This window comes from Oncorhynchus mykiss, chromosome 7, assembly GCF_013265735.2.
Source record: "Oncorhynchus mykiss isolate Arlee chromosome 7, USDA_OmykA_1.1, whole genome shotgun sequence".
Lineage (NCBI taxonomy): Eukaryota > Metazoa > Chordata > Actinopteri > Salmoniformes > Salmonidae > Oncorhynchus > Oncorhynchus mykiss.
Window position 1 is genome coordinate 39,432,953 of NC_048571.1, and position 21,830 is coordinate 39,454,782.

The 21,830-nt window shown below is 40.6% G+C and overlaps 1 protein-coding gene across 1 annotated transcript in view; it reads left to right on the top strand.

The window, feature by feature from the left end:
• The first annotated feature begins 236 nt into the window (after positions 1–236).
• The window catches only part of LOC110527736 (metabotropic glutamate receptor 4), a 340,536-nt gene continuing 318,942 nt past the window's right edge, over positions 237–21,830 (top strand). The window contains exon 1 of the mRNA XM_021609206.2: positions 237–921. The gene's annotated coding sequence lies outside the window, so the exon portion shown is untranslated. The remainder of the gene's footprint in view (positions 922–21,830) is intronic.

Genomic DNA, 21,830 nt, shown 5'->3' on the forward strand with positions numbered 1-21,830 from the left:
TATTTAGGTTTTCCAAAATGATCATCTAACATATGTATTGAGGCAGGCGAAGCAATTGTGTCTCACGTGTTTATTGTAAAGCTTCCTGCGCGTGACGATGCGCTGCGTCTGCCACACCGCTTTTGAGTAATATCCTTATACATATTCAACGTTTGCAGGATTTGGGCATAACTCCAAAACAATTAAACTCAGTGAACGTCAAGTCTGAAATGAAGTGAAGGCTAATGTAGCAGGTGGTCGAATCTACGTAGCCTAAATCAAAAAGAATATCAGCACCATTAAGTGCATGGCGCACTCTTTCTTGGCATGTGGTGTAACTGGTGTGCGATTGTTAAATATTTGTGATTTTTATCCCGTTCTCAGCAGCGGCATTGAAACAGAATTGATAACAATGGTTTTACCACAATAATATGTGCATTTTGCTGTTTAGCATTATGATCAAATTAATTCAGTGGGCGCTGAGTGCACTCCATCGATTCGAGGGTGCTGTCTCCATTCCGCGGGCGTGCAATGTTTGCTTCTCAGTCATCTTTATTATTAGGACATGTCAGTATATGTTCTTTAAAGTTAATAAGTGACTGTAGCATAACCGCTACTAAATCCGCTGGTCAATTCGATTTATCGGCAATTAGCAGCAGGCAACGAAAGTTAGGCGAGTCCAGACTTTCAGCTCCACTTTCCACTGGACAGCGCTCGAGCAGCTTTGGAATCGAGACAGCAAACGCATGGATTTCTTTGGGATATTTCAAACGATGGAAGGAGTTTTTTGGAAGTGAGGTGGAGGACATTCTTCAAGTGGCCTAATCTACACCCTATTACCAACAGGAACAACATTTTTTGTTTATTCTCACATCAACATGTTAGTGAATTGGATATGGGTCAGTTCACACATAGAAGATTCTACCAGAGAAGGATAAAGGGGTGAGTAGCCATTAAAATGGGTCAACTTTGAAATGCAAAGATAACGTAGATGATAGACAAAGGAATTCATACGAATTGATGTGAATGTACTTATTTATTGTACACCCACACTATGTGGTTGGATTAAATTAACTGAACACAATAATTTCGACAAACGGAAGTGTTGTAGCGAGTTTCTGTAATGATTTGTACTATAATGACAAAATTGCTAAATATAGGCACAAATGCACATAAACGTCGAAATATTATTATGTGGTGTATATGTATCCATAGAAGTGCAACGCCTTGAACATTGTAGGCAAACATTGATTGTTTTATGCACATAAAGGCGCAGCATGTGTGTGCAGGTCTGTGTCCTCACCCGTAGCCTACCACATGGAAATGATCTAGACTGCAGAGCCAACGATAAAAAAAAAAAACGTTGACGATGTGAAAAAAATAAATTACATTGCTTTATGCATCCCTTTGTGGGATAAATAATAACAAATCAGTGTATACTTTTGACCCACTATGAAATTGTATGAGCAGCTGACTCTTCTATTCAGTCGAGTTTGAATAGCACAGTAGGCTATGTGAGGTGCCTTCTAAAGAGCACTATATCCCGATCATATGCATCCAGGATCCCGCGGGGACGCAAACAGTGTTTGAATTATTTTTCAGTGTAGATGTTCTACAGCTGTGCTGTACGGCATCCTCTTGGCAATACGAAATGTATGTGGACACCCTTTCAAATTTGTGGATTCTGCAATTTCACCCACACCGGTTTCTGACAAGTGTACAAAATCCAGCATACAGCCATGCAATCTCCATACACAAACATTGGAAGTAGAATGGCCTTACTGAATAGCTCAGTGACTTTGAACGTGGCACCGCCATAGGATGCCACCTTTCCAACAAGTCAGTTCATCAAATTTATGCCCTGCTAGAGCTGCCCCGGTCAACTGTAAATGCTGTTATTGTGAAGTGGAAATGTCTAGGAGCAACAACGAGTCGGCTGCAAAGTGGTAGGTCACACAAGCTCACAGAACTGGACAGCCAAGTACTGAAGCCTGTCCTCGGTTGCAACACTCACTACTGAGTTCCAAACCTCCTCTGGATGCAACGTCGGCACAAAAACTGTTTGTTTCTATAGCCGAGCAGCTGCACACAAGCCTAAGATCACCATGCGCAAATTCCAAGCGTCAACTGGAGTGGTGTAAAGCCAGCCCCCATTGGACTCTGGAGCAGTGCAAATATGTTCTCTGGAGTGATAAATTGTGCTTCACCAATAGGCAGTCTGAAGGACGAATCCTGGTTTGGCAGATGCCAGTAGTACTCTACCTGTCCCAATGCATGGTGCCAGCTGTAAAGTTTGGGGGAGGAGGAATAATGGTCTGGGGCTGTTTTTCATGGTTATGAAAATATTATTTTGGGAGTTAAAACAACACTAATTTTATTAAATATTAAACTCTCAGAGTTGCTTACATTTAACTCCAATTGACAATGTATTTGTTTGTCGTTTTTAATCAACACCGTTGTCATTTTGCACTTTTCTATGTTTTTGAATTAACAATCAACTACAGCAGAGGACATTTCTCTTTCAGTGTACTTCCTTTGAGTTAAAAGGGTTCAAAGACATTTGAATATTTCTTAGTGTGTCACATTATGGTGGTTTGCAATGTGATATCAAACTTCTGTTGGAAGCTCATTTGCAGGATGATATCCAGCACTTTTACATCACTCATATTTTACATTTACATTGCCTGTCAGAGTAGGGAAGAAAATACTGTAGATGAAGACTACTTACACTATAAACAGTGCCTTCGAAAAGTATTCAGACCCCTTGACTTTTTCCACATTTTGTTACATTACAGCCTTAATCTAAAATGGATAAATAAAAATCCTCAGCAATACACACACAATACCCCATAGTGACAAAGCAAAAACAGGTTTTTGTAAATTTTTTGCATAGTTATTAAAAACACAACCTTATTTACGTAAGTATTTAGACCCTTTGCTATGAGACACGAAATTGAGCTCAGGTGCATCATGTTTCCATTGATCATCCTTGAAATGTTTCAACAACTTGATTGGAGTCCACCTGTGGTAAATTCAATTGATTGGACATGATTTGGAAAGGCAGACACCTGTCTATATAAGGTCCCACAGTTGACAGTGGATGTCAAAGTAAAAACCAAGCCATGAGGTCAAAGGAATTGTCCGTAGAGCTCTGAGACAGGATTGTGTCAAGGCACAGATTTGGGGAAGGGTACCAAAACATTTCTGCAACATTTAAGGCCCCCAAGAACACAGTGGCCTCCATCAGTCATAAATGGAAGAACTTTGGAACCACTAAGGCTCTTCCTAGAGCTGGCTGCCCGGACAAACTGAGCAATTGGGGGAGAAAGGCCTTGGTCAGGGAGGTGACCAAGAACCCAATGGTCACTTTGACAGAGCTCTAGAGTTCCTATGAGGAGATTGGAGAACATTCCAGAAGGACAACCATCTCTGCAGCACTCCACCAATCAGGCCTTTATTGTAGAGTGGCCAGACAGAAGAGACTCCTCAGTAAAAAACAGATGACAGCCCGTTTGGAGTTTGCCAAAAGGCACCTAAAGGACTCACAGACCATGAGAAACAAGATTATCTGGTTTGATGAAACCAAGATTGAACTCTTTGGCCTGAATGCCAAGCGTCACGTCTGGCCAATACCATCCCTACGGTGAAGCGTGGTGGCAGCATCATGCTGTGAGGATGTTTTTCAGAAAGATGAACGGAGCAAAGTAAAGAGGGATCCTTGATGAAAACCTGCTGCAGAGCGCTCAGGACCTCAGACTGGTGCGACGGTTCACTTCCCAAGAGCACAACGACCTTAAGCACACAGCCAAGACCACGCAGGAGTGGCTTCGGGACAAGTCTCTGAATGTCCTTGAGTGTCCCAGCCAGAGCCCGGACTTGAACCCGATCAAACATCTCTGGAGATACTTTATAATAGCTGTGCAGCGACGCTCCCCATCCAACCTGACAGACCTTGTGAGGATCAACGGAGAAGAATGGGAGAAACTCCCCTAATACAGGAGGGCCAAGCTTGTAGTGTCATACCCAAGAATGATGCTACAAGCAATTACTTGAGGCTGTAATTGCTGCCAAAGGTGCTTCAACAAGTATTGAGTAAAGGGTCTAAATAGTTATGGAAAAAAATGTTGTGTTGCTAAAATGTCTATTGTATGTAGACTGATGAGAGGAATTTTTTTTTTTAAAATGCATTTTAGAATAAGGCTGTAACGTTAAAAAAAAGTGGAAAAAGTGAAGGGGTCTGAATATTTTCAGAATGCACTGTAAACTTGATCAACTATCTCACTAACGGGTTGATATAAATTAAAACACATATTAGATTTGTTTAGAAAAATGTATGTTTATCTTTTGTAGCATAAAATAAAAAAACAATCATTGCAGATGCGAAAACACAGATATTGAAACAAACAGAACATTCAGGAAAATATGACAGAGGCCTCTCCCACATTTGTGGATCACTCCATACATTTAACTCCCTGGGTGTTTCTCAAAATGCATACTACTGTGCTCCGAGCATGCAAATTGGAGCACGGGAGGGTTGTAGAATGAGTCCAAATCAAAGGAGCACAGAGGGCACTTCTCAAATGCGTACTCCTTTTGTTCATATTTTGAAGCATGCATCGATGCAAGCTTCAGTGGACAGTACGCAAAGAATTATGACTCAACCACATACAGCGGCTATTATCTTAGCTAAAGCGAGAGAAAATGCACTCCTACTTCGAAATGAAATGTTGCCTATTCCCATCTCATGTTGCATGACTACAATATTTTAACTGGGTAATAAATACATGCTATGTTAATTTTGCCATGGTTACCTGCCTACAATACCCACTCTAGTGTGTGTAGGTCGCAAGCCCATAGTAAGTCTATAGAGCTTACTGGCTAGCTAATACTATAGATAGCCACAAAGAATTGACATCTACCTTGGATAACATTGGTTTTAGGTCATTTTTGCCTTTTATACTATCTGGTTGGCTACATTATTCCGATTCACACATAGCTAGCTGATAGTTATGAAGTTAAATGTTTGCTTTGTATTTGGTCTCTATTGACATTGTCCTGGCAAGAAGAAGGAAGGTTCAGTGACTGGGTAAGTCCATTGTCAATAGGGCTAACTGGCTAGCTAACTAGCCACAAAAAAATGTTAGCTGAATTGAAATCTATTGTACCTTGCATAACATTAGTTTTAGGTAATTTTTTGCCTGTTTAACGATTACAACGAATCACATATACTGTATCTAACTGATAATTATGAAGTAAAACGTTTGCTTGGTGTCTCTTGTTTCGTCTCTATTGGTGAAGTTGTCCTGACTGGAAGAAGGTTCAGTGAATGGGGAGATGCAGCAATACAGTAGGGTGAGGAGCAGTGTGAGGTAATACAGTAGGGGGAGTATGAGTGCTTCTCAAATGTAATGTTTTATGCATTCTCCACACTCTCATCCTCACAAGAACTCAAGAGAACGTCCTCTGAGAATGCACTTGGAGCATGAGTGTGGAGCATATTAGTATGCATATTGTGCATATTGAGAAACACCCTGTCTCTGGTTACTCTAAATGGAGTTTATCATCTTTATTTAACTAGGCAAGTCGGTTAAAATTTCTTCAGGATCGGTGTCCCTTCCACGGGACGGTTGAGCTAACGTAGGCTAATGCGATTAGCGTGAGGTTGTAATTAACAAGAACATTTCCCAGGACATAGACATATCTGATCTTGATACAAAGCTTAAATTCTTGTTAATCTAACTGCACTGTCCAACTTACAGTAGTTATTACAGTGAAATAATATAATGCTATTGTTTGAGGAGAGTGCACAGTTTTTGTCACGTCCTGACCTTAGTTCCTTTTTTATGTCTCTATTTCAGTTTGGTCAGGGTTGGGGTGGGCATTCTGTTTTGTATTTCTGGTTTTGGCCTGGTATGGTTCCCAATCAGAGGCAGCTGTCAATCGTGATCTCTGATTGAGAACCATATTTAGGCAGCCTGTTTTCCCACTATGGGTTGTGGATAGTTATTTTCTGTTTAGTGTGTTTTGCACCTGATGGAGCTGTTTCGGTTGTTTCTTGTGGTCCTTGTTGTATTTAGTGTTCAGTTTATTAAAATAATGATGAACACTTACCACGCTGCATCAAACCCATACCATGCTAAATTAGCTGAAATATCAGGTGGTCTTTTCAAACAGCTCTTACACAAAGGATATTATCAGAATTTTCAGTATTATTCTAACCAGTTTATTAGATACGTTCACGAAACAAGTTTGCTCCTACAGACGGTGAGTCACGTGGCCTACTATATAAAGCGGGCAGACAGGCATTGAGGCATTCGGTTACTGTTTGATTGAACGTCAAAATGGGCAAAACGGTCTGTGCCAGGCATGACTGTTCCAAAATCTCAGAAACGGCCAGCCTCCTGGGGTTTTCACGCACAACAGTGTCTAGGGTTATCCCGAGAATGTTGCGAATGGTGCAAAAAGCATCCAGTCAGCGGCCGTCCTGTGGGCGAAAACAGCTCGTTGATGAGCGCTGGAAAGAGAATGGCAAGAATGGTGCAAGCTAACAGACGGCCCACAAAAAAGAAAATAACGGCGCAGTACAACAGTGGTGTGCAGAGCAGCGTCTGGGAACTCACAACTCTTCGGTCCCTGCCACGGATGGGCTATTGCAGCAGACGACCACACAAGTTTCACTCCTACTAGCAAAAAACAAGAAAGAGCAGCTCCAGTGGGCACGCAATCACCAACACTGGACAATTGAGGAGTGGAAAAACATTGCCTGGTCCGACAAATCCTTGTTCCTGTTGCTTCATGCTGATGGCAGAGTCAGGATTTGGCCAAAGCAGCATGAATCCATGGCCCCATCCTTCCCGGTGTCAACGGTACAGGCTGGTGGCGTGTTGTAATGGTGTAGGGAATGTTTTTCTAGCATGCGTTAGGTCCCTTTATACCAATTGAGCAACATTTCCATGCCCCAAATAATTCAAGGTGATCTATAGGCAAAGGGGGTCTGACTCAGTACCTAAATAAATTGGGAAATTGTGTTTTTGGTTGCACTGCCCCTTTAATCAATTTTTTCTAAATAAGATAGTGACAGGCATACACTTGAAAATGAATGGCCATGTCTTAAGGAAGATATGGTAAACGTCACAACACACTGGTTTTTGCAGAGGTGTCACTGCAGTATGATCTCTGGAGAAATGAACCCTGCCTTAAAAGTCAGAGTACAGTAATGACGTACACACACCATGATATTAATAATGCTGCTTCCATTTGCAGGATATCTATACCCCAGGCCTCCCTCTGTCTAAGGGCATAAGATAAGCTCTGTTGTATCCTCGTCTCAACTTGCCTTCAAACTGAAGAGCTGACACGATGGGATTTTTTTCCCCTTTTTGACAAATGTACAGCCGAGAAGGAAAAGTACTCTGCATATCACTGGGTTAATTATCTAAAGAGACTTACTAAACACAAAAAAAATATTTAGTTTCAATTTAGTCCAGTCTTTGAGGTTCCCATGGATAGATTTTATGTCTGCCATTATTGGGTTATTTCTAATGGCATGTTCTTCTTTTGGATGCAATCCTGTTAACGGGATGATATGACAGCCAGTGAAAGTGCCAAATTCAAAACAGAAATCTCATAATTAAAATTCCTCAATGTAGTCTTGTTGTTAATCCCACCACAGTGTCCGATTTCAAATAGGCTTTACGGCGAAAGCACCACCAATGATTTTGTTAGGTCAGAGCCAAATCACAGAAAAACACAGCCATTTTTCCAGCCAAAGAGAGCAGTCACAAAAAGCACAACTAGAGAAAATGAATCACTACCCTTTGATGATCTTCATCAGATGACACTCATAGGACTTCATGTTACACAGTACATGTATGTTTTGTTTGATAAAGTTCATATTTATTAAAAAAAAATCAGTTTACATTGGCGCGTTACATTCACCAGTTCCAAAAACATCCAGTGATTTTGCAGAGCCATATCGATTCAACAGAAATACTCATCATAAATGTAGATGATAAAACAAGTTATACACATGGAATTATAGATATACCTCTCCTTAATGCAACTGCTGTGTAAGATTTCAAAAAAACTTCACGGAAAAAGCAAACCATGCAATTCTCTGAGACTGCGCTCAGAACAATAGTCATGTTGGAGTCAACATAAACCATAAATTACATGATAAATGTTCCCTTTGATGATCTTCATCAGAATGCACTCCCAGGAATCGCAGGTCCACAATAAATGTTTGTTTTGTTCGATAATGTCCATTATTTATGACCAAATACCTCCTTTTGTTAGCGCGTTTGGTATATATATATCCAAACGCTCGTTCTGGTCGAGCGTTACTTCGGATAAAAACTTCAAAAAGTTATATTACAGGTCGAAGAAGCATTTCAAACTAAGTACAGAATCAATCATTAGGATTTTTTAAATCATATATCTTCAATAAAGTTCCAACCGGAGAATTCCTTTGTGTCTTCAGGAGAAACGGAAATCATGTGGAATGCGCGTGACCAGAAAATGGCTGACAGCCAGACACCTGTTCATTCTGTTCTTATTCAGTCCCACAACACAGTAGAAGCCTCATTCAAATTTCTATAGACGGTTGACATCTAGTGGAAGCCCTAGGAAGTACAACTACATTCAAAGCTCAAGGGGATTTCAATGGGAACTGTGTTGAAAACATACCAACCTCAGATTTCTCACTTCCTGTTTGGATTTCTCCTCAGGTTTTTGCCTGCCATATGAGTTCTGTTATACTCAGACATCATTCAAACAGTTTTAGAAACTTCAGAGTGTTTTCTATCAAATACTAATAATAATATGCATATATTAATAACTAGGACTGAGGAGCAGGCCGTTTACTCTGGGCACCTTTCATCCAAGCTACTCAATACTGCCCCTGAAGCCATAAGAAGAATTAACGAACACGGCCACTGGTATGGTGCTCGATAGATACAGGGCACGTGGTGTGAGCAGGTCCCAGTAGGAGACAGCTTGTGTAGGCTACTGTATCAAGCAACACGCTGAATGAAAAAGAGGTGCAAGGCTCAATCAAATATCCTTAGATGTACTTTATCTCTCCCTCCCTCTCTGTTGTTTTAACACTGTAAAAAAAAAAAGTTGTTTCAAATAATTATTATTAAGTAACTAGTTTCACAGCCTTTTTTTCTTTCTTTACTCAACTTTTGGGTCCAAGTATTACATACATGTTTACAGTGTGCAAGTTTAATTATACAGTAATTACTATTCAACATGTCCTCACCTGGAATTTGCATCTCGAGAAACTATTTTATTAAGAGAACATTAAAACAGAACCAACATTTTCTGAAATAAATAAATAAAATCAAGGATGAGAGAATACTCAGATTAACTGATAATTGACACAGACATGGTGGCGTAGCAGGAAGATTGGAATCCCATGAACCAAGCAGTTGTGAATTCAAATCCCAGGGGAGGACATGTTGAATAATATTTCTGTATAAATGAACATGCCCAATGTAATCATGTATGTCAACTTGTGTCAAATACGTAAGTTGAAAACATTATGTTAAAACCACTGTTTGTTTAATCAGTTGCACAGCCTTTTTTAGTTAAGATGCCAAAATAGTAATATATAGTTGAGCAAACACATCATTTGAAATTGACAAAACTGTTGCCTAAGTTTTTTCAAGTTGGAGCTCAGTTTGGGACAACAATTTTTTTTGTTCATGTAACACTTGGACTGAAAAGTTGGGTAAACAAAAAAAAAAAGGCTGCAGAACCAGTTACGTAAAGGCCCAGTGAAGTCAACTTGATTTCCCTGTGTTTTATATATACTAAACAAAAATAGTGTTCCCATGTTTCATGCTGAAATAAAAGATCCCAGAAATGCTCCATATGCACAAAAAGCTTATTTCTCTAAAATGTTGAGCACACATTTGTTTACATCCTTGTTAGTGAGCATTTCTCCTTTGCCAAGATAATCCATCCACCTGACAGGTGTGGCATAACAAGAAGCTGATTTAACGGCATGATCATTACACAGGTACATCTTTTGCTGGGGACAATAAAAGGCCATTCTAAAATATCCAGTTTGTTCTCACAACACAATGCCACAGATGTCTCAAGTTTTGAGGGAGCATGCAATTGGCATGCTGATTGCAGGAATGTTCACCAGAACTGTAGCATGAGAATTGAATGTTCATTTTTCTACCATAAGCCGCCTCCAATGTCAACATGTTTTTGGCAGTATGTCCAACCTGTCTCACAGCTGCAGAACATGTATAACTACGCCAGCCCAGGATCTCCACATCTGGTTTGTTCGACTGCGGGATCATCTTAGACTAGCCACCTGGACAGCTGATGAAACTGTGGGTTTGCACAACCAAAGATTTTCTGCACAAACTGTCAGAAATCATCTCAGGTAATCTCATCTGTGTGCTTGTCGTCCTCACCAGGGTCTTGACCCGATTGCTGTTCGGCATCGTAACAGACTTCAATGGGTATATGCTCACCTTCGATGGTCACTTGCATGCTGGAGAAGTGTGCTCTTCATGGATGAATCCAGGTTTCAACTGTACCGGGCAGATGTCCACACGACGGCATGTCTGCCGAGTGGTTTGCTGATGTCAACGTTGGGAACAGAGTGCCTCATGGTGGTGATGGGGTTATGGTATGGGCTGGCATAAGCTACGTACAACAAACACAATTGCATTTTACCGATGGCAATTTGAATGCACAGAGATGCTGTGATGAGATCCTGAGCCCCATTGCTGCGTCATTCATCCCCCGCCATCACCTCATGTTTCAGCATGATAATGCACGGCCCCATGTCACAAGGATCTGTACACAATTTCTGAAAGCTAAATATGTCTCAGTTCTTCCAAGGCCTGAATACTCACCAGACATGTCACCCGTTGAGCATGTTTGGGTTGCTCTGGATCGATGTGTACGATAGCGTGTTCCAGTTCCCGCCAATATCCGGCAACTCGCACAGCCATTGAAGTGGAGTGGGACACCATTCAACAGGCCACAATCAGCAGCCTGATCAACTGTATGCAAAGGAGATGCGTCGCTCTTCATGAGGCAAATGGTGGTCACACCAGATACTGACTGGTTTTCTTATCCATGCATGCCCCTACTTTTTTTTAAAGATCTGACTGTGACCAACAGATGCAAATCCGTATTCCCAGTCAAGTGAAATCTATAAATTAGCACCTAATTCATTTATTTCAATTGACTGATTTCCTTATGTGGCCTGTAACTCAGTCAATCTTTTAAATTGTTGCATGTTGCGTTTATCAGTGTATACTTCCACCTAAGGTTAGAATAATATTGTGAAAATGATGATAATGCCCGTTTATTGTAAGAGCTGTTTGAAAACACCACCTGAAATTTCAGCCTGTTTTGGCGGGATGGAGTTTTGGCCTATGTGGTGACATCACCACGCAGTAAAATCGTTGATAGACCAATAAGAAAGAAAGTTCCAAAACTCTCTGCCAATAACAGCTAGTTTTCAGTTTCCTCCTTTCCACTCAGATCACTCCCAGACAGTCTTAGCAACTGTTTTGATTGAGAAATATATCTTCTCTAAGAAGCTATTGTTTCCTTTTTACCTTTTTCATTGAAAACAATCACAGTAAGGTGCTTAATTGTTACCCAAAAATGATCTGATATTGAGATTAAAATGGCTGCATTGGAATAATAATAATAATAATAATAATAATAATAATAATAATAATAATAATTAGTTGCACACTCAGCAAGAGCCCTCTGGTAAACCCGCTGTTCTTAAGTTACATTAATATACCATGCGGCAGAGTATAAGCAGCTATGGAGTACTTTTTACCCAGTTAATAATTGCTAAATGCATAACATAGTATACTGGCTCTTAATAGAGGGTGTTATTTCTGTTTGACATTTCAATCTGGTTCGGAGTGGTCATATGTCGAAGACATCCATTTATTTGAAGTGAATAAATTGCATTAATCAACATTTACCATATTAATAAAATGGCAAGCAAAAACAATGGTAGCACATTTCTCAACGGATACTCCAGGTTTTCTAGTTGCCTACGCTTTGGATTTTAATAAAAGATACAACAAAGTTGTCCTTGTGTTTTCGTGGGGCTCATAGATTCTGCCTAAGCTAGCTTGTGAGTATCTCAAAGAAGAAAAGAATACTATAAACACATTTGTGGATTTCTAAAAAAAAAACAGGCCCAGGACTTCCCCTGGAGCGACGTTGTTCCGTCCATAAAGAGTTGGGCTGCGAAGGAAGGGGATTTCCATTGCCTATCACGAGCCCAGTTTCCACCTTCACTCTCCTCCCGGCAGATACCATCTGCTCCTTGGAGGCCCAGTCCAAGCAGCTCTATGGGGAAGGGGGGGGGGGGGGGGGGAGAGAGAGCGATGCACGCAACACTGCACTAGACTGACTCATAAACATTGTGGTCATATCTCCGGGGTGGACTGGTTTAGGGTCGTTTAATATTGTGTGGCAAAAGGGCTGAGGGGTTGAAAAATAGAAACAAAACCTTAAATTGCACAAGAATGATACATTTATAGGTTTATGTGGGCTACATTGATGTTTTTATTTCATTATTGTAAGGCTATTTGTTATTGTTGCAGAAGCCTAAACTTCCTCTTAACTGTACGCGCGCCAAATGCCCTACACAGCCAAATGCCAAATAATGCTTTTGAGAACTAGCAGAAAAAGTTAACGTCAATCCACGGAGACAAAAAGGACATTGTTGAAGATTAATTCAATAAGACAAAGGAAAGGAGAGTTGAAAACAAAGAGAAGGGATGGCCAGAAAAGTAATGTTTGGAAAATATTTGGTGACGTGGTAAAAGATAATGATAGCAGTGACGGCTATGTTATGTGTGATGATTGTGAGGCACTATACAAATTCGACAGTCACAACACGGGACTTCAAATAGGCCTATGGCATGTCAAGGTCTACTGTTTAGATGGGTTAAATGGAAACTGAAATCTACACACTGACTGTAGGTCTATAACCTCTCACATAGCCTTAATAATAACTCCTGCAGAATTAAGCATTTATTGCAGTAAAAGTAGGGAACATTTTGACTCGGGAACAGGGGTGGAGAAATATGATCTCTTTCTTTCTGCATCTTGAGAGAATGCAATGCTCAGATACCATCTGTAGAGGGGATGTCTTCATCATAAAATCTGTTAGTATTTCAACCACAAAATATGCATCGAAGCCGAACTGAAATCTTATCAGAAACATGTTGGGTCATTTCACGTTTTCCTTACAACTGACGTTATTTGGACATTTTGCAATTTTTTTTGCCGTTATTGTATATTGTATTTTCTCCCCATTCCCTAAACGTCTTTGGTCCACGAAAGATGACAGAGAGAACTTTACTGATGTCAACTAGAAGCATTCATTCTATCAATCTATTACATTATTCTGTTGAGCAAGGGTTTATTTAGTCTTCAAAGGCAACATATAATGACAAAAGAGAAACTCATTATAGACAAGCTGACTAACAAATAGGCTACCAAAATGATGATTTTAAACAAAAACATACTCTATCAAAAAACTATTCTGCCTTGTTTGACTGTAGCCTTTAGCTCATATTCTATATTAGCAGGTTAGGGTTGGGGGCAGGCCTCAGATTTTTACTTTATCACATATAGTCGGGTTGTTGCGGATGTGTTATTGCAGGCTGGTGCAGGTGAACGAACAACTGACCTGCACACCACTAGTCTGTATGTGTCCCTTGTAAGTTCCGTGACCATGCCATTCATTTCAAAGTGAGTTGGAGTTGGGTTTTCTGTGGGCATCTACTACTAAAAACACTTTGACCATTCCATATTGCCACCCAAGTGAGGTTTGTAGAATGCAATCCGCCTAAGTGTAGTCTTGCTCTCTGTCTACACCATCTGTGACGTAGAGTGACTTGCCCCTTCAATATAAACTAGGCAGAATGTCCTGACTCCTGAGAGAGGATTCATTCATACTAACGTTGGCTAAAGAAACAGGTCCTAAACATCCGCAGGAAGGAATGTTAAGAGTATTTCCTGAGGCATTGTACATGAAGCATTCTCCTAGGACTGACAGGTGTGAAATGGACTGTGAAATGAGTGCACTTAACGTCCCCTAACTCGCTGGATTATACACATTGCACAAGAATAAGTCATCACCTGGCATGACTCTCAACACTTCCCCAAATCCCATTCACCTTTTAATACCATCAAATAAACATTCAGAGCACGTCGGCGCCAAGCAAAAGACATTTCCTTTGATAACCCAGCTCAAACATCTAAATGATGAATGGAGACTTGTTTTTGTTTGTTTGTTGAATTAACTATAACCATAACATCAGGTCACAACACATTAACACACACACTGACACTGGTTGGATGTAAAAAAGCAACAGCAAGATAATATGTATTCATAAGTTGCTCGGGCAAATTGAAAAATACGACTTTCCCGATAACAACAAAGGGTGTCTTCTCAATCTCAAAGGAACAGACGTCCTGAAATGGAGTAGCTTTATCACAGGAAAAATGATTATGCCAAAGAATAGGAGCTAAAATGAGAGCCTTGGCTAAAGGCACTGATCGTATCAGACCAGTTCTGGATATTCCCTGCGTGTCACACTGTCCTTTATGATTTCTCTATCTCTTCATTGTAACACACTGTCTGTGACATGGATTCAAATTGGCTTGTTTCTTCTGCAATGCATGAAGTTCATACTATTGAAAACCTTGTTATTATTCTGTCCTTGCAGTACTGAAAAAACATGCAATAACTCAATAAATAACCCACAGAGGAGTCTTATTCATGGACACTAAGAATAATAACTCAATCTAATATTTTCGGATTATTTTATTTGATTTCTGCTGTCTAAAGAGTAATTCATGAAATTCCAACCCGAGTTAAATGGCAATCCACAGTTAAAACAATAGCAAAGAGGACACTCTGCCACTGTTTCAGTAAACAACTGAGGGATGGGGCTGGTAAAATTGAACCATCTCAAATTAATAGACAGAGTTATGAATGACAAGACTGACCATCCATGATATCAAAATAATTGTTTTAACCAATTAGTGACTCATAGATAAAAAGGTTTGCAGCTTATCATGAGGTATTTTATCTACCCAGGGAGTTCTCATCAGTAATTATCACGGCTGTCTTACATCCCTCCACAAGCCAACACCACTTTGGCACTCAACAAAATGTATGGGGCCATAAACAAACAAGAAACCCAGAGGAAGCATTTCTAGTGTGGAGACTTATTTTGGTGGGAAGACTTTAACGAGGGGAGACTTAAAACGGTTTTACTTCACTTCTACCAACACGTTTCCTGCACCACTAAACCTCTAGACCACTTTTATTCTACTCGCTGAAACGCATCCAAGACCCTCCCTCGCCTATTCTTTGATAAATCAGACCACGAATCCTCCGGCTTCCTGTTTACAAACAAAAGTTTAAACAGATAGTACCAGTGATGCTCTCAATATGGAAATTGTCAGATGAATTAGACTGGAGGCTACAATACTGTTTTGCTAGCACAGACTGGGATATGTTCAGCAATTCATCAAAATGGCATTGAGGAGTTTACCACATCAGTCACAGGCTTCATCAATAAGTGCATGGACAACGTCGTTCAAATAGTGACTATACGAACATATCCAAACCAAAAACCATGGATTACAGCCAGTATCCGCGCTGGGCTAAAAGCTAGAGCTACCGCTTACAAGGAACGGGACACAGACATGGACACATACAAGAAGGCCTGCTACATCCTCCGACTAGACATCAAGCATGAAAAATATTTTCTGTGAGAAGCCCAGGGACGCAGAACTCCCAAACGAGCTAAATGCCTTTTTATTCTCGCTTTGAGGAAAATAACAGGGTCTTGCATGAAAGCCCCGGTTGTTCCGAATGACTGTGTGATCTCGCTTTCTGAGGACAATGTTAGTACACTTTTAAACAGGTTAACAATCTCAAGGCCGCAGACGGATTACCTGGACGCGTTCTCTTAGCATGCGCAGACCAGCTAGCAAATTCTGTTATTTTCAATCTCTTCTTGGACCAGTTTCAATCCCAACATGTTTCAAGCTGATCACCATTGTCCCTCTTCCCAATAATTCCAAGGTAACCTGCCTAAATGACTATCACCCTGTAGCACTCACATCTGTAGTTATGATGTGCTTTGAAAGGCTGGTCACGACACATAGACACCATCATCCCAGACAATCTGGACCCACTCCAATTCGCATACCGCCCCAACAGATCCACAGATGGCGCCATCTCTATTGCACTCCACACTGCCCTCTCCCACCTGGATAAGAGAGGAAATAACTGTGAGAATGCTGTTCATAGACTACAGCTCAGATTTCGTCACCATAGTCCAATCCAAGCGCATCATAAAGCTCGGGACCCTGGACTGAACACCTCCCTCTGCAACTGGATCCTGGATTTTCTGACGGTTCGGCCCCAGGATGTGAGGGTAGGCAACAACACGACAGTCCTTTTTCTTTTTCCTTTTTTTCTTATCCCATCTGTTTTGTTCCTTTTTTTAATTAAACAGGTAAAATTCAGTTGCAAGTGTCATGGGCCATGACAGATGCAAGTGTCATGGGCCATCATATAAACATAAACATCTCCAATCCAAAGTTAAATCTAGAATTGGCTTCCTATTTCGCAACAAAGCATCCTTCACTCATGCTGCCAAACATACCCTTGTAAAACTGACCATCCTACCAATCCTCGACTTTGGCGATGTAATTTACAAAATAGCCTCCAATACCCTACTCAACAAATTGGATGCAGTCTATCACAGTGCAATCCGTTTTGTCACCAAAGCCCCATATACTACCCACCATTGCGACCTGTACGCTCTCGTTGGCTGGCCCTCGCTTCATACTCGTCGCCAAACCCACTGGCTCCATGTCATCTACAAGACCCTGCTAGGTAAAGTCCCCCCTTATCTCAGCTCGCTGGTCACCATAGCATCTCCCACCTGTAGCACACGCTCTAGCAGGTATATCTCTCTGGTCACCCCCAAAACCAATTCTTTCTTTGGCCGTCTCTCTTTCCAGTTCTCTGCTGCCAATGACTGGAATGAACTACAAAAATCTCTGAAACTGGAAACACTTATCTCCCTCACTAGCTTTAAGCACCAACTGTCAGAGCAGCTCACAGATTACTGCACCTGTACATAGCCCACCTATAATTTAGCCCTATCAACTACCTCTTTCCCAACTGTATTTAATTTATTTATTTATTTTGCTCCTTTGCACCCCATTATTTTTATTTCTACTTTGCACATTCTTCCATTGCAAAACTACCATTCCAGTGTTTTATTTGCTCACATTGTATATAGACTTGTTTATACTTTATTATTGACTGTATGTTTGTTTTACTCCATGTGTAACTCTGTGTTGTTGTATCTGTCAAACTACTTTGCTTTATCTTGGCCAGGTCGCAATTGTAAATGAGAACTTGTTCTCAACTTGCCTACCTGGTTAAATAAAGGTAAATAAATAATATCATTTTTGCTGAAGGATCCAGAAACACTGATCACTGACGGCGGTGAGACAGCCTACAGGGAGGAGGTCAGAGACTTGACCAGCAGCCTCTCGCTCAACGTCAGTAAGACCAAGGAGCTGATTGTGGACTACAGGAGAAAGGGGAGAGATCATGCCCCCATCCACATTGACAGGGCTGGATTGGTGTGGGCAGAGTGTCAAGTTCCTTGGCGTCCACATTACCAGGGACTTAACATCGTTCACACAAACTCGCACAGTAGTGAAAAAGGTGTGACAGCGCCTCTTCCCCCTCGAGGCTGAAAAGAAATGGCATGGGCCCTCGGATCCTCAAAGTTCTACAGCTGCACTATAAAGAGCATCTTGACTGGCTGCATCATCGCTTGGTATGGCATATGCACCACCCTCGACCACAAAGCGTTACAGAGGGTGGTGCAGACTGCCCAGTACCTCAGTGGGCCGAGCTCCCTGCCATCCAGGACTTCTATATTAGGCGGTGTTAGAGGATGGCACGAAAATTGCCAAAGACTTCAGTCCAGCTCTCTGAGCAACAGGCTATTTAGCCAAATTACTGCTAAATAATGAATTTATGGTTACCAGATCTGCACTGATACATTCTTAAACTGACTCTTTGCAGTTTGTGCAAAGAATTGAATATAAAATATTGTACATTGCGGAATAATAAAGACGACTTCAAAACTATGAAATAGCACATTGAATATTGTAGTAACCAAAAATATGTTTTAGATTCTTCAAAGTAGCCACCATTTGCTTTGATGACAGCTTTGCACACCCTTGGCATTCTCTCAACCAGCTTCACCTGGAATGCTTTTCCAACAGTCTTGAAGGAGTTCCCACGTATGCTGAGCACTTGCTGGCTGTATTTCCTTCACTCTGCAGTCCAACTCATCCCAAACCATCTCAACTGGGTTGAGGTCAGGTGATTGTGGAAGCCAGGTCATCTGATGCAGCACTCCATTTCTCTCCATGGTCAAATAGCCCTTACACAGCCTGGTGTGTTTTGGGTCATTGTCCTGTTGAAAAACAAATGGGATGATGTATCGTTGCAGAATATTGTGGGGGCCATGCTGGTTAAGAGTGCCTTGAATTCTAAATAAATCACTGACAGTGTCACCAGTAAAGCACCCCCATGCCATCACACCTCCTCCATGCTTCATGCTGGTAACCACATATGCAGAGATCAACCGCTCACCTACTCTGCGTCTCACAAAGACACGGCGGTTGGAACCAATTATTTTTTTAAATTTGGACTCATCAGACCAAATGACAGATTTCCACTGGTCTAATGTCCATTGCTCGTGTTTCTTGGCCCAAGCAAGTCTCTTCTTATTGGTGTCCTTTAGTAGTAGTTTCTTTGCTGCAATTTGACCATGAAGGCCTGATTTACACAGGCTCCTCTGAACAGTTTATGTTGATGTGTCTGTTACTTGAACTCCGTGAAGCATTTATTTTGGCTGCAATTTCTGAAGCTGGTAACTCTAATGAACTTATCTTCTGCAGCAGAGGTAACTCTGGGTTTTTCTTTCCTGTGGTCGTCCTCATGAGAGCCAGTTTCATCACATCGCTTTATGGTTTTTGTGACTGCACTTGAAGAAACTTTCAAAGTTATTGAAATGTTCCGTGTTGACTGACCTTCATATCTTAAAGTAATGATAAACTTGTTTTTCTTTGATTGTTTGAGCTGTTCTACTTAATACGAAGTTGCTCTTTTACCAAATAGGGCTATCTTCTTTATATCAATCCTACCTCTACCTGTATATCAATCCTACAACACAACTGATTGGCTCAAACGCATTAAGAAGGAAAGAAATTCCACAAATGAACTTTTAACAAGGCACATATGTTAATTGAAATGCATTCCAGGTGACTACCTCATAAAGTTGGTTGAGAGAATGCCAAGTGTGCAAAGCTGTCATTAAGGCAAAGGGTGGCTACTTTAAAGAATCTCAAATATAATATACAGTTTAAGTCAAAAGTTTACATACACTTAGGTTGCAGTTATTAAAACTAATTTTTCAACCACTCCACAAATTTATTGTAAACAAACTATAGTTTTGGCAAGTCGGTTAGGACATCTACTTTGTGCATGACAATTCATTTTTCCAACAATTGTTTATAAACAGATTATTTCACTTATAATTCACTGTATCATAATTCCAGTGCATCAGAAGTTTACATTCACTAAGTTGACTGTGCCTTTAAACAGCTTGGAAAATTCCAGAAAATTATGTTATGGCTTAGAAGCTTCTGATAGTCTAATTGACATAAATTAAGTCAATTGGAGGTGTACCTGTGGATGTATTTCAAGGCCTACCTTCAAACCCAGTGCCTCTTTGCTTGGCATCATTGTAGACCTCCACAAGTCTGGTCAATTCTTGGGAGCAATTTCCAAATGCCTGAAGGTACCACGCTCATCTGTACAAACAATAGTACGCAAGTATAAACACCATGGGACCATGGGACCACGCAACGCGTTCTGTCTCCTAGAGATGAACGTACTTTGGTGCGAAATGTGAAAATAAATCCCAGAACAACAGCAAAGGACATTGTAGAGATGCTGGAAGAAACGGGTACAAAAGTGTCTATATCCACATTAAAATGAGTCCTATGTCAACAACCTGAAAATCCGCTCAGCAAGGAAGAAGCCACTGCTCCAAAACTGCCATGAAAACTGTAGTCTGGCTTTTTTAACTGCACATGGGGACAAAGATTGTACTTTTTGGAGAAATGTCCTCTGGTCTGATGAAACAAAAATAGAACTGCTTGGCCATTATGACCATCGTTATGTTTGGAGGAAAAGGGGGAGGCTTGTAAGCCGAAGAACACCATCCCAACCGTGAAGCACGGGGGTGGCAGCATCATGTTGTGGGGCTGCTTTGCTGCAGGAGGCACTTCACAAAATAGATGGCATCATGAGGTAGGACAATTATGTGGATCTATTGAAACAACATCTCAAAACATCAGTCAGGAAGTTAAAGCTTGGTCGCAAATGGGTCTTCCAAATGGACAATCACCCAAAGCATACTTCCAAAGTTGTCGCAAAATGCCTTAAGGACAACAAAGTCAAGGTATTGGAGTGGCCATCACAAAGCCCTGACCTCAATCCCATTGAAAATGTGTGGGCAGAACTGACAAAGCATGTGCGAGCAAGGAGGGCTACAAACCTGACTCACTTACACCAGCTCTGTCAGGAGGAATGGGCCAAAATTCACCCAACTTATTGTGGGAAGCTTGTGGAAGGCTACCCGTAACATTTGACCCAAGTTAAACAATTGAAAGGAAATGCTACCAAATACTAATTGAGTGTATGTAAACTTCTGACCCACTGGGAATGCGATGAAGTAAATTAAAGCTGAAGTAAATAATTCCCTCTACTATTATTCTGACATTTCACATTCTTAAAATAAAGTGGTGATCCTAACTGACCTAAGACAGGGAATTTTTAAAAGGATTAAATGTCAGGAATTGTGAAAAATGTCAGGAATTGTGAAACTGAGTTTAAATGTATTTGGCTAAGGTATATGTAAACGTCTGACTTTAACTGTATATTTTGATTTGCTTAACACTTTTCTTTTTTGGTTACTACATAGTTCCACGTGTTATTTCATATTTTTGATGTATTCACTATTATTCTACAATGTAGAAAATACAAAAAATAAAGAAAAACCCTTGAATGAGTCGTTGTTTCCAAACTTTTGACTAGTACTGTCAGTGTTCACACTGACAGTACTAGTCAATACAGAGTCAATACATGTCAGAATCCCCTTTGGCAGCAATTACAGCTGTCTTTCTGTGTAAGACTCTAAGCTTTGCACACCTGGATTGTACAATATTTGCACATTATTCCTTTTAAAATATTTGAAGCTCTGTCAAGTTGGTTGTTGATCCTTGCTTGACAGCCATTTTCAAGTCTTGCCATAGGCCACTTAGGAAGATTCAGTGTCATGTTGGTAAGCAACTCCAGCGTATATTTGGCCTTGTATTTTAGGTTATTGTCCTGCTGAAAGGTGAATTTGTCTCCCAGTGTCTGTTGGAAAGCAACCTGAACCACGGTTTCCTCTATGATATTGCCTATGCTTAGCTATTTTCCGTTTATTTTTATCCTATAAAAACTCGTTAGTACTTGCCGATGACAAACATACCCATAACATGATCGCAGCCACCACCATGCTTGAAAATATGAAGTGTTGTTGGACTAACGTTTGCCACATTATTTGCAGTTTTACTTTAGTGTCTTGTTGCAAATAGGATGCGTGTTTTGAATTTTTTAAAATTCTGTACAGGCTTCCTCCTTTTCACTCTTTTTTTATTATTCTTCTTCT